The sequence below is a fragment of the Palaemon carinicauda genome, unplaced genomic scaffold, assembly GCF_036898095.1.
Source record: "Palaemon carinicauda isolate YSFRI2023 unplaced genomic scaffold, ASM3689809v2 scaffold597, whole genome shotgun sequence".
Classification (NCBI taxonomy): Eukaryota; Metazoa; Arthropoda; class Malacostraca; order Decapoda; family Palaemonidae; genus Palaemon; species Palaemon carinicauda.
In genome coordinates, this window is record NW_027171868.1 from 13,691 (window position 1) to 31,432 (window position 17,742).

General features: G+C 34.3%; 1 pseudogene; it reads left to right on the forward strand.

The window, feature by feature from the left end:
* The first annotated feature begins 1,825 nt into the window (after positions 1-1,825).
* On the forward strand, positions 1,826-13,936 carry LOC137637231 (uncharacterized; annotated as a pseudogene).
* The last annotated feature ends 3,806 nt before the right edge of the window (positions 13,937-17,742 follow it).

The window sequence follows — 17,742 nt, forward strand, 5'->3', positions numbered from 1 at the left end:
TTAACACAACTTCTCGCAGATGCTCTGAGATTAAGGGCAATTTAACCCAACTTCTTGCAGATGCTCTGAGATTAAAGCCAGTTTAACACAATTTCTTGCAGATGCTCTGAGATTAAGGGCAATTTAACCCAACTTCTTGCAGATGCTCTGAGATTAAGGGCAATTTAAACCAACTTCTTGCAGATGCTCTGAGATTAAAGCCAGTTTAACACAATTTCTCGCAGATGCTCTGAGATTAAGGGCAATTTAACCCAACTTCTTGCAGATGCTCTGAGATTAAAGCTAGTTTAACACAACTTCTTGCAGATGCTCTGAGATTAAGGGCAATTTAACCCAACTTCTTGCAGATGCTCTGAGATTAAAGCCAGTTTAACACAATTTCTCGCAGATGCTCTGAGATTAAGGGCAATTTAACCCAACTTCTTGCAGATGTTCTGAGATTAAGGGCAATTTAACCCAACTTCTTGCAGATGCTCTGAGATTAAAGCCAATTTAACACAATTTCTCGCAGATGCTCTGAGATTAAGGGCAATTTAACACAACTTCTTGCAGATGCTCTGAGATTAAGGGCAATTTAAACCAACTTCTTGCAGATGCTCTGAGATTAAAGGCAGTTTAACACAACTTCTCGCAGATGCTCTGAGATTAAAGCCAATTTAATCCAAATTATTACAGATGCTAGGAGAATAAAGCCAACTTAATCCAACTTCTCACAGATTTTCTGAGATTAAAGCCAATTTAACACAACTTCTTACAGATGCTCTGAGATTAAAGCCAATTTAACCCAACTTCTTGCAGATGCTCTGAGATTAAAGCCAATTTAACCCAACTTCTCACAAGTGCTCTGAGATTAAAGCCAATTTAACCCAAATTCTTACAGATGCTCTGAGATTAAGGGCAATTTAATGCAACTTCTTGCAGATGCTCTGAGATTAAAGCCAGTTTAACACAACTTCTCACAGATGTTCTGAGATTAAAGCCAATTTAATCCAAATTATTACAGATGCTAGGAGAATAAAGCCAACTTAAACCAACTTCTCCCAGATTTTCTGAGATTAAAGCCAATTTAACACAACTTCTTGCAGATGCTCTGAGATTAAAGCCAATTTAACCCAACTTCTCACAGGTGCTCTGAGATTAAAGCCAATTTAACCCAAATTCTTACAGATGCTCTGAGATTAAGGGCAATTTAACCCAACTTTTTGCAGATGCTCTGAGATTAAAGCCAGTTTAACACAACTTCTCACAGATGTTCTGAGATTAAAGCCAATTTAATCCAAATTATTACAGATGCTAGGAGAATAAAGCCAACTTAAACCAACTTCTCACAGATTTTCTGAGATTAAAGCCAATTTAACACAACTTCTCACAGGTGCTCTGAGATTAAAGCCAATTTAACCCAAATTCTTACAGATGCTAGGAGATTAAAGCCAATTTAACCCAACTTCTCACAGATGTTCTGAGATTAAAGCCAACTCAATCCAACTTCTTCTAGAAAATCTGAGAATAATACCAATCTCACCCAACTCTTCACAGATGCTGCCAACTAGAGCTGCCAAGACAACACAGGCTGCCAAGAAAAGACACCGTATTGGAGCTCTTCCTCCTACCACCCCATTGTACTTGTCACTCATCTTCCTACTGCTCCAACTCAGCCGCTCCACATACGCCCACCCTGGAGCATCACTGAACAACAACATCAGAATCGTCAGCGAGAAGGAAGAGTACGAAAAGACCCCCAGGGATTCCGGAAACTTCTTCGAGGGAGTCTTCGACTTCGGAGACCGATTCCAGGACACCCCTCGGGCCCATTCCGGAGGGGCATATGGAGGAGGTGGAGGAGGTGGATTTGGAGGAGGAGGAGGTGGTGGTGGTGGGTTTGGAGGAGGAGGTGGTGGTGGGTTTGGAGGAGGATTTGGAGGAGGCATTGGAGGTGGAGGAGGAGGATATAATCAGCAAACAGTGACCATCACTCACACCAGTTTCTCTCAGGTAAGAATCTCCTGAAGATGTTTATAAAGCTACGAAAGGTCTCTCTCTCTCTCTCTCTCTCTCTCTCTCTCTCTCTCTCTCTAATGATAGCATCATCATAATTGAGTGAAATATTGGCGAACGGTTTAATAAGGGAATGACGCAGTGAGCGTTGAGGATTCAACGTGCTGTTTATGAGTCTTCTGTACTGGTGTATTAAAGGACTATCAACGTTAAGGATTTATTATTTTAAAAGGAGTTTCATCTACGACTAACAATCAAATATTCAGTGACAGTTTTGTCCCTAATTTGTGTACTTATATATTTATAGGGATTTTTTTGAAAACATATCAATAAATGATCTGTCAGTTATTGTTAATTATCCTCCACTAATTAACCATTATTTTCCTATATTTTTCCCATAAGTTAATGACATTTTATGTCTTTGTAAAAAATATCTGAATAATAATAATAATAATAATAATAATAATAATAATAATAATAATAGTAACAACAACAATAATAATAATAATAATAATGATAGTAACAACAACAACAACCATAATAATGATAATAATAATAATAATAATAATAATAATAATAATGATAGTAACAACAACAACAACAATAATAATAATAATAATAATAATAATAATAATAATAATAATAATAATAACAATAATAATAAGTTCAGTATCTATGAAGTTTAATTTACATAATTTTCTTCTGAAATAAAAAATAAAATTTTCATACAACTTCAAAAAACCTCCAATAACAAGAATAACAACATGATTATAAATCACAATAAATCACAACTACCTTCAGTAAGACCAGACGTAACTGAATCCGAGTTACGTCACATACTCGCAGTTACGTCATGTAATATTAACTTGTAATTTCAGCAAGAGAAAGTTTATTTGATTTATCAATCCACTGTCTTAGATTAGAGTTCTCTTGCTTGAGGGCACATTCTGTCACGCTGTTCTGTCTTCTTTATTTCACTCTTTTTTATGTTTTTATAGTTTATATATGAAAAATCTAATTTAATGTTATTACTATTATTCAAATAATTGATATTGTTTATCACCTCTCTTTTAGTTTATTTATTTCCTTGTTTCCTTTCCTCGCTGGGCTGTTTCCCTCTTGGAGCCCATGGGCTTATGGTATCTTTCTTTTCCAATTAGGGTTATAGCTTAGCTAATAATAATAATAATAGTAATAATAAAAGAAATAATAATAATAATAATAATAATAATAATAATAATAATAATTTTCCCTATTGAAGCCCTTGGGCTTATAGCATCTTGCTTTTCCAACTAGGTTTATAGCTTAGCCAGTAATAATAATAATAATAATAATAGTAATAATAATAATAATAATAATAATAATAATAATAATAGTAACAACAACAACAACAACAACAACAACAAAAACAACAACAATAATAATAATAATAATAATAATAATAATAATAATGGTAACAACAATAATAATAATAATAATAATAATACATACATACATACATACATACATATACCAAAGGCACTTCCCCCAATTTTGGGGGGTAGCCGACAACAACAAGAAACAAAACAAAAAAGGGGACTTCTACTCTCTACGTTCCTCCAGCCTAACCAGGAACTCAGCCGAGTTCAGCTGGTACTGCTAGGGTGCCACAGCCCAACCTCCCACATTTCCACCACAGATGAAGCTTCATACTGCTGAGTCCCCTACTGCTGCTACCTCCGCGGTCATCTAAGGCACCGGAGGAAGCAGCAGGGCCTACCGGAACTGCGTCACAATCGCTCGCCATTCATTCCTATTTCTAGCACGCTCTCTTGCCTCTCTCACATCTATCCTCCTATCACCCAGAGCTTTCTTCACACCATCCATCCACCCAAACCTTGGCCTTCCTCTTGTACTTCTCCCATCAACTCTTGCATTCATCACCTTCTTTAGCAGACAGCCATTTTCCATTCTCTCAACATGGCCAAACCACCTCAACACATTCATATCCACTCTAGCCGCTAACTCATTTCTTACACCCGTTCTCACCCTCACCACTTCGTTCCTAACCCTATCTACTCGAGATACACCAGCCATACTCCTCAGACACTTCATCTCAAACACATTCAATTTCTGTCTCTTCATCACTTTCATTCCCCACAACTCCGATCCATACATCACAGTTGGTACAATCACTTTCTCATATAGAACTCTCTTTACATTCATGCCCAACCCTCTATTTTTTACTACTCCCTTAACTGCCCCCAACACTTTGCAACCTTCATTCACTCTCTGACGTACATCTGCTTCCACTCCACCATTTGCTGCAACAACAGACCCCAAGTACTTAAACTGATCCACCTCCTCAAGTAACTCTCCATTCAACATGACATTCAACCTTGCACCACCTTCCCTTCTCGTACATCTCATAACCTTACTCTTACCCACATTAACTCTCAACTTCCTTCTCTCACACACCCTTCCAAATTCTGTCACTAGTCGGTTAAGCTTCTCTTCTGTGTCTGCTACCAGTACAGTATCATCCACAAACAACAACTGATTTACCTCCCATTCATGGTCATTCTCGCCTACCAGTTTTAATCCTCGTCCAAGCACTAGAGCATTCACCTCTCTCACCACTCCATCAACATACAAGTTAAACAACCACGGCGACATCACACATCCCTGTCTCAGCCCCACTCTCACCGGAAACCAATCGCTCACTTCATTTCCTATTCTAACACATGCTTTACTACCTTTGTAGAAACTTTTCACTGCTTGCAACAACCTTCCACCAACTCCATATAACCTCATCACATTCCACATTGCTTCCCTATCAACTCTATCATATGCTTTCTCCAGATCCATAAACGCAACATACACCTCCTTACCTTTTGCTAAATATTTCTCGCATATCTGCCTAACTGTAAAAATCTGATTCATACAACCCCTACCTCTTCTAAAACCACCCTGTACTTCCAAGATTGCATTCTCTGTTTTATCCTTAATCCTATTAATCAGTACTCTACCATACACTTTTCCAACTACACTCAACAAACTAATACCTCTTGAATTACAACACTCATGCACATCTCCCTTACCCTTATATAGTGGTACAATACATGCACAGACCCAATCTACTGGTACCATTGACAACACAAAACACACATTAAACAATCTCACCAACCATTCAAGTACAGTCACACCCCCTTCCTTCAACATCTCAGCTTTCACACCATCCATACCAGATGCTTTTCCTACTCTCGTTTCATCTAGTGCTCTCCTCACTTCCTCTATTGTAATCTCTCTCTCATTCTCATCTCCCATCACTGGCACCTCAACACCTGGAACAGCAATTATATCTGCCTCCCTATCATCCTCAACATTCAGCAAACTTTCAAAATATTCCGCCCACCTTTTCCTTGCCTCCTCTCCTTTTAACAACCTTCCATTTCCATCTTTCACTGTCTCTTCAATTCTTGCGCCGGCCTTCCTTACTCTCTTCACTTCTTTCCAAAACTTCTTCTTATTCTCTTCATATGACTGACCCAGTCCCTGACCCCACCTCAGGTCAGCTGCCCTCTTTGCCTCACGTACCTTGCGCTTTACTTCCACCTTTTGCTCTCTATAATTTTCATACTTCTCTATACTATTACTCTGCAGCCATTCTTCAAAAGCCCTCTTTTTCTCTTCCACTTTTACCTTCACTCCTTCATTCCACCATTCACTGCCCTTCCTCATGCTGCCTCAAACAATCTTCTTGCCACATACATCACTTGCAATCCCAACAAAATTTTCTTTTGCTAACTTCCACTCCTCCTCTAAATTACCAGTTTCTCTTACTCTCACCTCGTCATATGCCATTTTCAACCTTTCCTGATATTTACTTTTTACCCCCGGTTTTATTAGCTCTTCAACCCTCACTAGCTCCCTTTTACATCCACCTACTCTATTCCCCCACTCTTTTGCTACAACTAATTTTCCTTCCACCAAAAAATGATCAGACATGCCGTTAGCCATACCCCTAAACACGTGCACGTCTTTCAATCTTCCAAACATTCTTTTAGTTATCAACACATAATCCATTAATGCCCTTTCTACTACTCTTCCATTTGCCACTCTCACCCATGTATACTTATTTTTATCTTTCTTTTTAAAAAAGCTAGCACTTATTACCATCTCTTGTTCAACACACATATCTACCAGTCTCTCACCACTCTCATTTTCACCTGGTACGCCATACTTTCCAATGACACCTTCTACCTCTCCAGCGCCCACTCTAGCATTTAAGTCACCCATAACAACTACATAATAATAATAATAATAATAATAATAATAATAATAATAATAATAATAATAATAAAACCTGAAGGTGAAAGTGACGTCTGGTATAGTGTTGATCTTCTAAAAAGAGCACAATGGGCGTTATTGGAACGAGTAATGTTCCAATATGTTGGTAATAATCTTGTCTGTGCTTTCTATTTACACTTGTGCTTGCATGCCTGCTTGCAAACAGTTGATGTAAACAATGCTTATTGTATGTATGCATATGCAAGCAGCCATTGCATAGTGTTTACATAATGATAGTGTTTATTTCTTTAGGTTGCATAAGATTTTTTTATTATTGTCACCATCCTTTGCATTCAGGTCTTCCAAGACAGTACTATCCTGTACGTAATAATAGATACGCAGTTAATTCTATAGTCAATTCTTTTTAGTGAGGCAGATTTGCACTGACTCGCATGGGTGCCCCTTTAGCTCGGAAAAGTTTCCTGCTCGCTGATTGGTTGGACAAAGTAATTCTAACCAATCAGAGAGCAGGAAACTTTTCCGAGCTAAATGGGTACCGCTGCGAGTCAGTGCAAATGCGCCTCATTAAAACAAATTGAATATAGTAGCCAGGCCTTCTTCATCATGATGCTCAATACTACTGTACATAGCATTCTAGAAGTTTTATTCCAGCTATGACCAGATTTTGGAATTGTCTTCCTAATCAGGCAGTGGAATTGGTGAAATTTCAGAAGTTCAAACTTGCAGTGAATATTTTTATGTTAAACAGGCTGACATAAATATTTTTTATAATTTATATATAAAAGATCTGTTTTAATGTTACTCTTCTGGAAATATTCTATATTGTTCATTAATTCTATTTTAGTTTCTTCATTTCCTTATTTCCTTTCCTCACTGGGCTATTTTTCCCTGTTGGAGCCCTTGGGTTTCTATACTGTATATGATTTATATACGATATATATATATATTATATATACATATATATATATGTATATATATATATATATATATATCGTATATATATATATATATACTGTATATATATATATATATATACTATATATATACATATATATATATATATACTGTATATACATATATATATATATATATATACTGTATATACATATATATAGAGAGAGAGAGAGAGAGAGAGAGAGAGAGTTGAGCCCGTATCTACAGTATACGCTAAACTTACGCATACTGTACAGTATATGAAAATACATATATAATAAATCACTCAAGATCAACACATTATTCTCACCAATATACATAAATAGTGTATATTTCCTAAGTTATTCTGTTGTATATAAAATAATCTTAATTTCCCTCATTATAATAAAGTCTTACATTTCCCATTGAAATAAAATAACTATACCTATAAAATGTTAATAAAAATATATATTTCTAATTTCAGATCTTAGTAACCCAGACTGTAACGGATACAAGCATTAGTTATGTAACGCATAGGTCGACTGATTACATAACACAGGTAAGTGGATTTCAAAGGTATATCTAATTAATTTATATTATTTAAATATTAATTATGAAGTGAACAACATCGTAAGAATTAATTTAAATTTAGAGGGTACACTCAGGTGCACTATTCTATCTGTTTCCTTATTTCCTTTCCTCACTGGGCTATTTTTCCCTGCTGGAGCCCTTGGGCTTAAAGCATAAGTGCTTTTCCAACTATGTTTGTAGCCTAGCTAATAATAATAATAATAATAATAATAATAATAATAATAATAATAATAATAATAATAATAATGCTTTTCAAACTAGAGTTGTAGCTTAGATAATAATAATAATAATAATAATAATAATAATAATAATAATAATAATAATAATAATAATAATAATAATAATAATAATAATAATGCTTTTCCAACTAGAGTTGTAGCTTAGATAATAATAATAATAATAATAATAATAATAATAATAATAATAATAATAATAATAATAATAATAATGATAATAATAATAATTATAATAATAATAATAATGCTTTTCCAACTAGAGTTGTAGCCTAGCTGATAATAATAATAATAATAATAATGATAATAATAATAATAATGTTTTCTCAACTAGAGTTGTAACTTAACTAATAATAATAATAATAATATTAATAATAATAATAATAATCCTTTGTTCAAGTAGGGTTGTAGCTTAGCTAATAATAATAATAATAATAATAATAATAATAATAATAATAATAATAATAATGCTTTTCAAACTAGGGTTGTAGCTTAGCTAATACTAATAATAATAATAATAATAATAATAATAATAATAATAAAAATAATAATAATAATGTCTTCTCAACTAGAGTTGTAGCTTAACTAATAATAATAATGATAATAATAATAATAATAATAATAATAATAATAATACTTTTCCAACTAGATTTGTAGCTTAGCTAATAATAATAATAATAATAATAATAATAATAATAATAATAATAATAATAATAATAATGATAATAATAATTTAAAAGTCTACGGGTATTTAACATACATTTCCAGCGCTGATATTCAACCAGCGAAAATGCTATTATTTATACAGTGAACAGAGATTAGAAAGTAAGACCAAAGAAAGGAAACAAAGACGGAGTTAATGAGAGAGAGAGAGAGAGAGAGAGAGAGAGAGAGAGAGAGAGAATAAACTGCCTCACCCTTAAATCAAGACTAAAATTAAACTTATTTGAAAATCCATAATGAGGCGTAACGTGTTTAATACTACTTATCACTAAAGTAGGTCTAACTTAACTTTCACTGTTTGAGCTTCGAAGCGTGGGAACAGAAGTGTGAGACTAAAGAAATGGTGATGATGATGAGTTGCGAAATGGTGTTATTTGCTAACGTATGTATGTATGTATGTATGTATGTATGTATGTATGTATGTTAACAACAACAACAACAACGACAGCAAATGCAGCTGTTTCTATTCCACTGCAGGACAAATACCTCAGTCATGTCTATGGTTTGGCCATTTCATCACCACGCTGGCCAGTGCGGATTGGTGATGGTGGGAATTTTCGTATAATCACTAACAGCAAACCAACCTAGTATGGGTGGCCGTCACTAGTACAGCTTTAATGGTCATGGCGATACGCAAACCCTTTCACCACGTTAAGGTATACCCACTAAGAAAGGGATATATATATATATATATATAGATATATAGATATAGATATATATATATATATATATATATATTGATAGGTAGATAGATAGATATATAGATAGATAGATATATCGGAGTGTGCTTGAGCGTGTAAGTATAAAAAATGAAAAAAAAAATAATTATTCACAAAATACTTGATTATTAAACCACAGTTCAATCATATTCAATACTTTTCTCACGCATAAATGTCTTACAAATATGTTCAATAAAAAAATAGAAAAGGAGAAACCAAAACTATGATAAAAATGATAAAAATATGAAGAGAAAATATATAAAACTTTCGTTACTTTCTCTAAGGAGAAGCTTCGAAATTCAAATAAGAATGACTCAGCGAATGGCAACACTTCGCCGGACAATTGCAGGGAAGAATTATTGCCGTTTGGGTGGGTGATTATATAGGAGTTTCACACGCGCGCGCCACGCACACACACACACGCACACACACGCACACACACACACACACACACACACATATATATATATATATATAATATCCCTTTCTGAGTGGGGATGCCTTAACACGGTGAATGGGTTTACATATCGCCATGATCAGCAAATCTGTACTATCTAAGGCCACCCATACTAGCTTGGTTTGCTGTGAGTGATCAGACCAAAATCTCCCACCATCACAAATCTACACTAGCCAGCATGGTGATGTAAATGGCCAAACCCCAGACATAAATAAGGACATGTCTGAGTCCTTTGTCCTGCAGTGGACTAGAAACGACTGCATTTGTTATTGTATATTAATAGATATTTAATTCCCGTATTTTTCTTGTTTACAGACCGAGCCCCTGCCCGTATACAGCACAGAATACGTGACAGACTACAGAACAGACTATTTAACAGAGACAGAGTATAAGGATGTCCCCGTATACACAACCCAATACGAGACGAAGTTTGTGACCCAATTTCAAACCCTAACCGACTTCAAAGAAGTACCCGTTTATAGCACCATAGTCTCAACCATCTTCCACACGAAGTACCGGACCGAATATCTAACGGACACGACCACGGAGACGTTCCCCGTGACGTCCACGGTCTACTCCACCATAACGGAGACGTCTTTCTTCCCGACGTCCTTCACCGAGACGCATTTCGACACCGAGTACGTCACCAGCACGACGCATTTCACCACCACGGCGTACGACTACATCACCACGACGACGTACCTCACCGAGACTAGGTACGAGGACGTGTACGTCACGGAGACGAACGAGGTCCCGACGTACGTTACGCAGGACCGTCTACAAACAGGTCATCATCACTCAGACGTACAGCCTCCCGCAATACATAACGACTACTTACGTCAAAGAGCTAGCCGTCACTCAGACGACCACGGTGCCTCTATACCTGACGACCACGGCCGTCTCCGAGGTTCATCTGACGACCACAAGCACGTACAACAACTACATCACGACCACCGTGCCTTCGTACATTGTGAGCACGGTCGATAGGTTTATCACGACGGCCGTGCCTTTCTACGTGACGACGACCGTCAATGCGCAGGTACATTATACTAACCCTAGCTATAGCAGGAAACCTGATTATTATTTCTGATGACGGGAAGAGACAGGGAAATGGCGAGAGACAGGAGACAGAATTAAAAGAAGACACAGAAGACAGAATCAAATGCCAAGACAGAAGACAGAAATAAAAGGGCAAGACACAGATGACAGAATCAAAAGGCAAGACAGAAGCCTGAAAACAAAGGACAAGACAAAAGACAGAATCAAAAGGCAAGACAGAAGCCTGAAAACAAAGGCAAGACAAAAGACAGAATCAAAAGGCAAGACAAAAGACAGAAAACAAAGGACAAGACAAAAGACAGAAAACAAAGGACAAGACAAAAGACAGAATCAAAAGGCAAGACAGAAGCCTGAAAACAAAGGACAAGACAAAAGACAGAATCAAAAGGCAAAACAAAAGACAGAAAACAAACGGTAAAACACAGAAAACAGAATCAAAAGGCAAGACAGAAGCCTGGAAACAAAGGACAAGACAAAAAACAGTATCAAAAGGCAAGACAAAGACAATCAAAAGGCAAGACAAAAGACAGGAACAAACGCCCAGACAGAAACAAACGGGAAGACACAGAAGACGCATAAACGACAAGACAGGAACCAAACTGCAAGACAGGAGACAGAACCGAAAGGCAAGACAGAAGACAAACAGGAAGACACAAAAGACAGAAAAGAGACAGCATCAAAACAAAATGAACTAGACATATCTCATGATTTGGAGCAAGGAATAAAGTGGAATAATATATAATTAATAATTCAGTAGGAACAAGAGAAGAAATATAAAATATGATTATAAAAATAAGAGAAGAAATGACAGATGACGGGACATAGGCCTATAATAATGTTACAGACTTTTTTTAATTCAAATCTATCGATAGATTATTGTCCTCTATTTGAATATTCAAAACTTTTTTCTTTTTCTAGCCAAGAATATAAGACTATATCTAATAGCAATTATTCCCTAGTCAAAAATATTGTTTTATCAAATAGGCATAGTTTATTGTGTTATATTTTAGGTTATTTTACCTTTAAAAAACATTTTAAATATGTTTTTATAGACTTGTAAAAAATAGGTCTTTTGTTCTCCCTTCATTTGGGGTCTAAGATTATAATTTTTACTATAAATGAAGATAAAATTAGTAAAAAAGTAATCAAGGTAATACCTTAGGTGACTATCTACTGTCAATCTAATGACATTTCTTAATCAATCTTCAATTTGAAGCCTAGATCTAAATAAACTAGGTCTAATGACTGTTTTATTGAAGCTGACGGTAAATATCATCAGCCGATATCCTTGAACATATTCGTGATTGGCAGAAATATCGGCCAATCAGATGAAAGATGAAATATATATCCTAGATGGGTATGCCCCCTTATTTACTTCTCTAATGTGCTTAATATTAAATTATCCCATTTCTATAGACATTAGAGTTAAATGGCTGTCTCAAAAGTTCTTCAAATCATATAGGCCTATCAAAATCACCCCTGAGATAAGTCTCTGTTAATAAATAATCGTTAAATAATGTAAACAAAAGAGTATTAAAGGCCTACATGAATCAATAAGAAAAGTAACAATTCTAAAAAAAACCTTCAAATAATATAGGCCTATCAAAATCAACCCTGAATTAAGTCTCTGTAGATAAATAATCGTTAAATAATGTATACATAAATATTATAGGCCTACATGAATCAAAAGAAAAGTAACAATTCGAAAAAATTCTTCAAATAATATAGGCCTATCAAAAATAACCCCAAATTAAGTCTCTGTTGATAAATAATCGTTATATAATGTATACAAAAAATATGAAGGCCTACATGAATAAAAAGAAAAGTAAGAATTTTCGTACAGGAAACTGAAATTGACAATAGTAGGCCTACAAGGAAAACAGACAACTGACATTAGACAAGACAAAGAACTTTCGACAACCAAAAACCCATATCGACTCTGACTTCGACTTAATCTTAAGTTGAGATAATTAGTCTAACAATACTAGTCACAGATGACCTAGTCCTATGCAATAGTTCAGTGCACCAGAATAAAATTAGCCTTCACGGACTATAATTCCTCTAATTTACTTCTAAATACTTCTAAACCATAAACTGAACCATATATGACAGTGTATTAACTGAATAACTATAAAATATACGATTAAATTCCATTTACGAACATCTAGACAATCAAACCAAACTAGGAAATATATATAAACATCATCCATTATTAAAAAATCAATATACTCACTTGGAACAACTAGACCATAAGGGAATAAAAGAAGAAATGAAAGCAATTAATATATAATATGACAGCTGGACAGCACATCGGCGCCCTACATTTTCAACAAGATGGATCAGCGTTTTCTAAGGCACGCTACCACGACTAGTTCCTTCAGATCCTCCTTCAGGGCCCGGAAGTCCTTGGTGACTACGTCAGCACCGCCGGAGAAGAATAAGGAAACACTTCGGAAATGGCTATGGTAATGTCTTGGGTATATTTTGTTATTTGTGTTTTTATAGTATTTTTAACGCTTTTTTTCTTTTGGGTTTGCTGGGATAATAATAATGATATTAAATTTTGACAGTCTTGGAGTTAAATTTTCTTGTGTGTATATATATATATATATATATATATATATATAATATATACTCAACATTTAGTATTTAACTTTATGATATAGTATAATTGAGTTTTGATTTTTTTTGCACATATATTATGCATACATACATACATACACACACACACATATATATATATATATATATATATAGTCACCTTGAAAATTATTTTCAAAAATGTTCAAAACTCCATCTGTACATGAACCAAAACGAAATTAAAATAACTGAACAATGTTTTCTAACCTGAACAGGCAAAGAACAAAATGAACAGCCCACCTGTGACAATATAATAAGAAGCTGGAATAGTCTGAGATAGCGCATACCCCCGCCAAAGACGAAAATGTTATTTTCTCAATGAAATTTGAGAATTATCAAGCATATCTCTTCCTTACATCTTACTTGATGTATATATTAAATTTTAATCAAAATCTATTCATAGTATTTCGAGTTATTTCGTATACATTGTAATATATAAAACCTTTCAACCAAATGAGAAAGGTTTGAAATAGGCATATGGTTCTCTTCTTTAAAAAAAAAATGGTGTATTTTAGGTTTGGTGTTGTTAATAGTTACTGTTAAATAATAAACTTTTATCACGTTGATTTAAAGTGGTTTTTATCCTACCATTTTATATATATATATAAAAATATCATGGAGAGGAATAAATATAGCCTATTGCGATCTTGAAGCAGAAAAATACAAAAGAAAAAAAAACATCAACAAATTGTAAATTATTTAATATAGATCTATGTGTTTAAATGAATAATATGGAAAAAGTAAATATAGGAATATATGCATCAACAATACCTTAACAATATTCAGCTTCAGGTGCAAAAATAAGCTTAAATCCATGCTTTAAATTATCCATTAATTTGAGAAGTGTTTTCACTATCACTGTACCAACGTCACTGAGGTGTTTAAAAACAAAAACAAATGGGGTACAGAGCTAAATGCTTTAGCAATTTTGTGTAAAAAAAAACAAGTTAGGTTTAAATATATATATATATATATATATGTATATAGCTAGCTAGGCAGATCCGTACACCACAAGGCTAACCCAGTTTTCTACCAATGGGTCTAGTAACTTACCAAAATGTCAAATATTTTATAATGATTAATAAAATAAAATCAGATCGAGAGAATTTACTTTTATAAAAGAAAAAATATTAGTTAACTTATCCTCACCTAGTTTGAAAACCTGATAAAAAACTCTTTAGGCCAGTAGGTCACACCACAGCCTTTCTCAAATATTAATTTTGAAATTCATTAAAAGTTTTGCGAGTTTTTACTTAAACTTGAAGAAATACATAAATATACTTATAAATATACACAAGGTGATATAGAAAAATAACTTCAGTTATTCAGTATAAACACTTAAATAGTTAAATAAAGAAATTGATATATCAACACTGAAAAGGCATTATATCTATGTTGTCTTAAGTAAAATTAACAGAATAACGTATTTCTAAACAATATGAGTTAGTATCAGCTGATGTATTTTCACAGTAAAGATTAAATAGTAATTCATGGATATTATAAACGAAAGAATTCCCAATTTTGAATAATGAAACAGGACAAAAGATTTTAATAACATATTCTTCAAGGGAAAACTCAAATAGGCCTATATTTATCTATGAAAAAAAGTCATTTATAGGTCTAAGTATATCGGTATCATAGATTCTATATAAATAAAACCAGAAATGATAATGAAAATAATAAATAAAACGGAAAATATGAATTTATTATAATTTGCTTAAAATATAAACTAAATAAAACAAGATTTATGATAAGATAGACCGATTTATCACCTCTCCAATGCAAAATCTTCCTATGAGAAACTCCCAGAAATTCCGAAGCTAAAAAAGTGTGAAAGATTATCATTATAAAGTGAGGAAAACGTCACGCTTTCAACTTCACTCAATCACACAGTGTATCACACGAATATGGAACCATATCTCTCTGGTCCATGTGGTTCACTGGATCGTCATGGCTGTCCCAGAGGACCCAGACAGTCTTGGTTTCAGTGTGGTCCAGGAGAGAGGTGAGCTGTTACAACACGGTGCAGAGAGGCTATCAATGCAGATAGATAGATAGATAGATAGATAGATAGATAGATAGATAGATAGATAGATATATATAGATAGATAAATAGAGAGGTGAGCTGTTAGAAGACAGTGCAAAGAGGCTATCGAAGCAGATAGATAGATAAATAGATAGATATATAGATAGATAAATTGAGAGGTGAGCTGTTAGAAGACAGTGCAAAGAGGCTATCAATGCAGATAGATAGATAGATAGATAGATAGAGAGGTGAGCTGTTAGAAGACAGTGCAAAGAGTCTATCAATGCAGGTAGATAGATAGATAGATAGAGAGGTGAGCTGTTATATAGATAGATAGATAGAGAGGTGAGCTGTTAGAAAACAGTGCAAAGAGGCTATCAATGCAGATAGATAGATAGATAGATAGAGAACTGAGCTGTTAGAAGACAGTGCAAAGAGGCTATCAATGCAGATAGATAGATAGATAGATAGATAGAGAGGTGAGCTGTTAGAAGACAGTGCAAAGAGGCTATCATTGCAGATAGATAGATAGATATATAGATAGATAGATAGAGAGGTGAGCTGTTAGAAGACAGTGCAAAGAGGCTATCAATGTAGGTAGATAGATAGGTATATAGATAGATAGAGAGGTGAGCTGTTAAAAGACAGTGCAAAAAGGCTATCAATGTAGATAGATAGATAGATAGATAGAGAGGTGAGCTGTTAGAAGACAGTGCAAAGAGGCTATCAATGCAGATAGATAGATAAATAGATAGATAGATAGAGAGGTGAGCTGTTAGAAGACAGTGCAAAGAGGCTATCAATGCAGATAGATAGATAGATAGATAGATAGATAGAGAGGTGAGCTGTTAGAAGACAGTGCAAAAAGGCTATCAATGCAGATAGATAGAAAGATAGATGGATATATAGATATATAGCTGTTAGAAGACAGTGCAAAGAGGCTATCATTGCAGATAGATAGATATGAAGATAGATAGATATATAGCTGTTAGAAGACAGTGCAAAGAGGCTATCAATGCAGATAGATAGATAGATAGATAGTTAAATAGATAGATAGCTGTTAGAAGACACTGCAAAGAAACTATCAATTCAGATAGATAGATAGATATTGATAGATGGAGTATAAGCAAATGATTGGGCCTAGACCGAGGTTAAATATTTAAAGGAGACAGAGAATCTAAACAATTAAAAAGAAGAATAAAAAGGTTTGTACCGTTTTTTATTTATTTTGTTATATATTGTTCTTGTTTGTTATAAATATTTTGTGTATCATAAAATTGTATTTTGATGGATGTCTTACTTTTTAACTAACACTTGACTTAAACTATATGTCATAAATCAGATAATATCCTCAGAATTTTCCAAGTTTAACTTTAAAGGTCACTCATGAATGGCAGAGGCAAGGGACAGTCACATTGCCCTATCGAGCAGGACAATGCCCTAGTGACTGACCATATATACATATGATCAGCGCCCAAGCCTCACCTCCACCCAAGCTAGGACCAAGGATGGCCAGGCAGTTAGACCTATAGGCTCCCCTAAACCCCCAATCCTTGGCTCACAAGGATGGTGAGGTTGCAGTGACCAAAGGAAGTAACGAGTTTGAGCGGAATTCGAACCCCAGTCTGGCATTCACTAGTCAGGGATGTTAGCACATCGGCCACCACAACTTAATCAGTCAAGTATATCTAAAATTAGACACGTATTCCTTGAGGTAGGCCTACCATAATGGATAATAAGATAACATTTAAAGTTAATTAAACATTCGAATTAATTTAATATTATCAAAGTTTATTTCCCTTGATTAACTAATTTTCCCTAGAGTTAATCAGACCTAGAATAGCACTACAATTTTGAATTTGCTCGAAATTGTTAATAATTAAATAAACTATGGTACCAAGACATTAAGATTAATAAAATGTATGTTTTTACACTTGTATAACATATAGAAAACCCCTCTACACCCATTTGGAGGACCATATACACCTGCAGTTTGAAAAAAAAAAAAAAAGGAGAATCGCTCGAAGAAGTATTAGACCGAGTGTGAATAAATGATGAGAACTAATGATAGAAAGTTTGTAATTATTGCTTGCTCTT